Raw genomic sequence first — 6,606 nt, forward strand, 5'->3', positions numbered from 1 at the left:
TCAGGGACAGTTGTTGTGTGAGAATAAGAGTGAGGCTCAGGAACATGTATGTGAGTGACAGTAGAGCAGATGCACTAGAGGCATGGATCAAAGAAAAAGAATGGCAAATAAAAGCTTTGAGATAACCAGGGGGATTATGAGGTCTAGAGGATATCCTTAGAAAAACTGGGGAGTAGAAATATGAGAAACATGAGATGGAAAAGTGGAAGCTATAGGGGAGAAAGAGGGATTGGAGGAAAATAATTTAAGAGGTGAATGGGAAGTATAAGAAGCAGGAGCAGAAGCAAAAGCAAAAGCAGGAGAAGTAACGGAAGGAAGAGGAGAAAATGAGGCAGGGCTAGGAGAAGGGAAAAATTGAGAAGAAGGAGCAATATATTTTGGAAAGGAGAGATATGTTCATGAAATATAACATCTCTAGAAATAAAACAAGTCTTGGCAGGTAGATTGTAGAGTTTGTACCTTTTTTTGGCAAAGGGATACCCACTGAAAACATAAGGGATGGACCTAGGGAGTAACTTATCCTTATGAGGTTTGGTATATGTGGAATAAAACAGATACCCAAATGCCCTGAGAAGGGAGTAAGTAGGTACAAACCCAAAGATCAATTCATAAGGGCTCTTTCCTGACAACATACTAGAAAGAAACCTATTGATGAGGTAGGTTGCAGTAAGTACACAATCTCCCCAAAACTTAGTGGGAAGATGAGACTGGAAGAGAAGAGCTCTAGCAGTTTTCAAAAGATGTCTATGCTTTCTTTCTACCACCTTATCGTAGGCTATAATCTCATATTTTAGTAGATTATTACCTTCCAATTTACTACACTTTAGTTGAGTTTGAGCTTTAATAGCTAGTGTTTTGCACTAATTATGTGTTTTATGCCTTGTAGGAGTGATTCCAGGCTATGTAGCTGTTATGGAATGAATTTAAGTGATTTGGAGATTTGAAGTCTGAGTAAAAGCTCAAGGAATTAAGCCGAGATCGTGTTCAGGGATCAACGGATGATAGTTAAGAACGAACGAAGAATCTAGTAGGCATATTGCGTAGTTCCTAGTAAAATGCACATAACCTTTCGCTTGAAACTCCGTTTGGGATCCACAATATATTGTTGGAAATCTAATTCAAAGGGATACAAATTTCCCGTTTTATGTTTTCTCAAATTCCCAACAGAACAGGGTAAAACGTGTGCGGCCGTGCACTGGCCGTGCATATGGGGCAGAATAGTGTGCAAAGTACGGGACCAGGTGTGCTGCCGCGCATGTCCTGTTCAGGAAAAGCCCTATTTCTCTAAGAAAGGGTAGTTTAATCCGGGATTTATTTTGGGGGCGGATTAAATACCCTAAAACACCATTTTTGATGGAGTTTTGACATACCTTAGGCCTAGGGAAGCTTAGGAAAAGAAGGAGAAGCAAGAGCACAAGGATTTCATCCTTCCTTCCTCACTCAAATACGGGTTTGGATTGTATTTATATTTTCCTCTATTTTTGTTTCATTTATGAAGAACTCCTCCATATCTATGGAGTAGAACCTTTTGGGTTTTGATGGATGGTTGTTTGTGGATTATAACCTATTTTTATGTATTTGAATCATTTTTAGAAGATTTAATTATTGCATCTATGTTCACTTGTTCTTGTAATCGAGAGAGGCATAACTTGTAGTATATTTGCACTATATTGTTGGTTGAGTTCATAGATTCTTCTAAGTAATCGAAAGAGGCTAGTTGAATCCTTGATTAAACCTAGTTAGGAGGATAATCAAAAGAGGTTCTCCTAAAGACTAATCCATTACGAATTCTTGCATATCTTCACCGAGCTTAAATTGCTTCATATTGTGAAGTTGAGACTTAATCGAGAGAGGAGTTTCTATTAAACATTTGTACTGATAATTAAGTGAATTCGAGAGACTCACTTGAACATTAGAAGTGAATTATCTAGAGTTGGATTCCTAATAATTATTTTGCACCTATCCTATCAACCTATATTTTCTCTCATTGATAACTTCCTTGCTTACCTGTGTTGAGGTTGTCATTAGTCAATAATTTAGGTTCTTATTTAGTTTCAATTCTTAATTATATAAATCTCAATTGTTGATCCTCCTAGATAGAAATCGAGCTATGAACTACGAGAATACTATTTAAATCCAATCCCTGTGGAGATGATAATTATATTATACTATCTTTGACTAGCGAGTACAATTTAAGTGTGTATTTTGCGCTCGTCAAATTTTGGCGTTGTTACCGAGGATTGGCAATTAATAGTGTTGGAAATAGTTTGTAGTGCTGATTCAGGAATTTATTTTATTTTTTACTTTTTTTTGTTCTTCACGGGTTTCTCCTCCGTGGGCAGGCAACAGGTTAAAGTCCGTGGTGTATGACAAGATCTTCTTGTAGAGAAGTAATACCCTACAAACCAGAATTGGAAAAATACATGCGGCAACTGAGGAAGGACAAAGAGTTTACCGAAAGGTTCTTGGGGCAACCTTCAACACAAGAACACATGTCTAATGACGATGACAATGAGGTAGAGGCAGATACAAGGATAGCTGGTGAGGCAACCCATAGAGCTGCCGAGGAAATTGTCGAAGACAATAGGGGTCGAATATTCAACCTAAATCGACCCTTGATTGAAGACTAGTTTGAGAATGCGCTACCAAGGCCTGGTAGAGCATTGGGTGATTATGCCAGACCAGTCTACAATCATGGATTGTCAAGTGTTAGACCACCTCCAATTGCAGGATATCACCAGGTCATTGCATTGTTGCAATTATCTGGCTAAAGGTGATCCCTCAGGAGGTCTCACGCTTGTCCTATTTATAAAGTTAATTTTATTTCTAATGGAGAGGGCAACAAGGACAATTCTTCTCCAACTATCATAGAAAGTTCTATAAAAAAGAGTAGAAACTAAAGATGTTCCTAACACGTTTGAGGGTGTACATACAAAAGATGACAGGGATGGGTATAGTGATTTTCACGAAACACAGTGCGTGAGGTACTCGTAGTAGCAGAAGGCGGGTTGACATGCTCAGAATTATCATTCATCATTATACAAGTAATAACAACAGTCAAACACTAGAAGATAAGATAAAAATTCAGATATACTAGCCTTTATCGCAACCGGACTGAGAGCGGCCTTCAAAGTTAGGGAAATTAGAAACGCCAAACCCTAGATTCACCCAAACGAGCTCAAAATAAAACAACGTCCAGCAAACGACCACCTTCATAGAACAAATAAGCGTAATAGGGCAGAAAACCATCAGACTTTGAAGAAATCAGCTAAAAATTCCTCAGAAACGACGAACACCGTCGTACCTCGAGAACTCCAACAAAACCCTTCAAGGGTAACATCGATCTGGAGCTAAGAACGAGATAATCATAGATCTATGCTCTGATACCATATTAATAATTAATAAACATGTGAATTTGATTAATGAGAGTTAATCCACAATAAAGAACTTGATAGAAAAATAGAGAAGATTCTAGATATTTTCTATTAGACAAATGAGGGAATGAAAGAAATAATAGCTCGTCTCTCTGGTGGACCGGGTCTCCGTATTATATATACAAGGCTCAATGGCCCAAAACTAATGAGACTATCTACTGTAGAAAATAAATACAATTGGGCCTGAATAATTGAAATGAAATATCAACCCATATTTATAAGTCCAACATGCAACTAACAAACAGAGATATTATATGTAATGACCCGATCACTCATTTTGTGTAATTACGCCTACTACCCTTTTTATTGCTTCACACTTGTGTGTTTATGCCTTTGGAACTTGCAGGGTTGATTAGTTTTATTCCGAAAAGCTTTTGGATTGATTTGGACCCTTGATTCAAGACTTAGAAGCTTTAATTTGAAAATGTTGACCAAACTTTGACTTTTGTGAAAACGACCCCGAAACTGGGATTTTATGACTCCAATAGCTTTGTATCATGATTTCGGACTTGGGAGTATGCGTAAAATTTATTTTGGAAGTCCATAGGTTGATTTGTATTGATTTTCCGAAATTTGGCAATTTAAAATTGAAAAGTTTGACCGTAGGTTGACTTTTAGCTATCGAGCTCGGAATTTGATTTTGGGACTTGGAATAGTCTGTTATGGAATTTAGAACTTGTTTGAAAGATTTGGTGTTGTTTGGAGTTGATTTGATAGGATCCGTACACTTGGTTGAAATTCTAGAAGTTTTTAAAAATTTCTTTGAATTTCATGCATTTTAGAGTTCAATTCGTAATTTTAGATGTTATTTTTGTATTTTAATCGCGCGAGTGAGTTCGTATGATATTTTTAAGCTTGTTTGAATATTTGGTTTGGAGCCCCGAGGGCTCGGATGAGTTTCGAACATGATCCAAAGAGGTTTGGATTAAAATTATAGAAAACTGATGTCTGGTGCTCTGGTGTCGCAAATGCGAACACCGGGCTCGCATTTGCGAAGGAGACATGTGATGGGAAATTTTCACAAATGCAACCTCACCTTCGTATTTGCGAAGGCAGTAAGAACTACACAGTGTTCACAAATACGAACAATTGTCCGTTTTTGCGATGTTTCCCCTGTTCGCAATTGCGATATATGTTAAGTCTGTCAGTGTTTGTAAATGCTAGCCCTGGTCCGCAATTATGAGGGTTCACAAATGCAAACCTTGTGTCGCAAATGCGACATCTGCAGCTGGTTAAAGGGTTGGGAGACGGGATTTTTGAACCCTTTCTCGCATTATTGAACCCTAGACTTGGTAGGAGGCGATTTGGAGAGGGAATTTTTACCTACAAACCTTGGGTAAGTGATTCTAATTTAATTTTAATCATATTCAATCAACATATCTTATATTTTAACATCAAAATCATGTAAATTAAAGTAGAAATTTGTGAAACTTTGTCAAATTTTTGAAAAATAAGAAATTAAGTTTTGAGAGTCGGTTTGGACTCGAATTTTGAAACTAATCACATATATGAACTTGTGGGGTCATGGGTAGACGGAATCTACCATTGGACCCGAGTTTTAACCGGCCGAGCCCCACGTTGACTTTTTGGAAAAAGTATAAAGATCTTAACTTTATCTATTGCAATTGAATTTCCTAGCATTGTTTGATGTTATTGAGTCGATTTTGGTTAGATTTGAGCCGTGTGGAGGCGTATTTTAAGAGAAAAGATATCTTCGAGTATTGAATTGGCCTAGTTGAGGTAAGTGTCTTGCCTAACTTCGTGTGGGGGAACTACCCCTTAGGATTGGTATTGTTTAATTCAATTGTACTAAGTGAAATCCGTGTATGCAAGGTGACGAGTGGGTACATGGGTTGTATATAGTATTTGACCGGTTTAGGCCACTTAGACTATTTCTATGCTTTAATTGAAATTCTATATCATGTTATAAATTCTCATAGTCAATTTATCCTTGATTATGTTAAACTATCCTTGCATGCCTTAGTTGACTTGTTTAGTACTTGTTCTACATCCTACTTGCTAAATTACTCTCATACTTTAGTTGAACTTGTTGCCTCCTTTATTTATTACATATTATCTCTTCATTGTTAATTATCATTATTTGAAGTTATTGTTCGTGTTATCTCTTTTCTTATTGGTTATCGTTACTTGAAATAATTGTTCATGTTATTCTTTCACTTTGTTGATTTCTATTATTTAAGACTCATTGTTGAAAATTATCTCTTTTATTGTGAGTTAGTATTATCTAATATCGTGGTTATACATTATTTCTCTCATTGTTGAAGTTATTTGGAGTTGAAGTTATGAAAGTCGTCAATATGTTGAGGCGATGTTGGCTATTGTTGAAACATCTATCTTATTGAGCATTTTTCATCCATTGTTGTTGTTGATATTCTTGTATACGTTGTGGTGGATCCATGGGCTATTGTTGTGAAAATATTTATATTATTGTTGTTGGTAAGTTTTTGTATATAGGCACTTGTGGTGCGAATTGTTATTGTGATATGATGCGCATGCGGCGGTATAAGGCTTGGGTTGATGTGCATGCGGCGGTATAAGATGAGACTTATGTGTGTGTCTCTTGTATGGGAACTACGTGAAGCCACGCGACATCATAAGGTGGGCTAAAGTGTGTGTAGCTATTTTGGAAAAACTGTTTTCCAAAACCTATTTTCAAATATAAGGCTCACGCGGCGGTATAAGGAAAGATTATGATTGAAATTGAGAAAAGTGAATACGATACAGTACTTCGGTGGTGATTCTTGATTATACGAGGCGGTACCTCAATTTTGATTTCACTATATACGAGGCGGTACCTTGTTGTGATTCTTGCTATTCGTTTCATGTTGCAAGGTGTTTTTGGTGGAAAATATATCTTGTTATGTCATTCCTTATTTGTTCTAGAAGTTGTTGTCCGTACATGAACATTGTGGCACTTTAGTTGTTTCTTTTGTGTTATTTCTATTGTTGGTTTCTGGTACTAGCTCTTGCTATTATCTTTCCGTATTAGTTGTTTTTTCACTTTTTATTTCACATCCATATTAAAATTTCATACTGTCTATTTTATATCCTAGTAGGTGTCTTGACTTGGACTCGTCACTACTCAACTGAGGTTAGACTCGACACTTACTGGGTACCGTTGTGATGTACTCATACTACAATTCTGCACATC

This window comes from Nicotiana tomentosiformis, chromosome 12 (assembly GCF_000390325.3).
Source record: "Nicotiana tomentosiformis chromosome 12, ASM39032v3, whole genome shotgun sequence".
Lineage (NCBI taxonomy): Eukaryota > Viridiplantae > Streptophyta > Magnoliopsida > Solanales > Solanaceae > Nicotiana > Nicotiana tomentosiformis.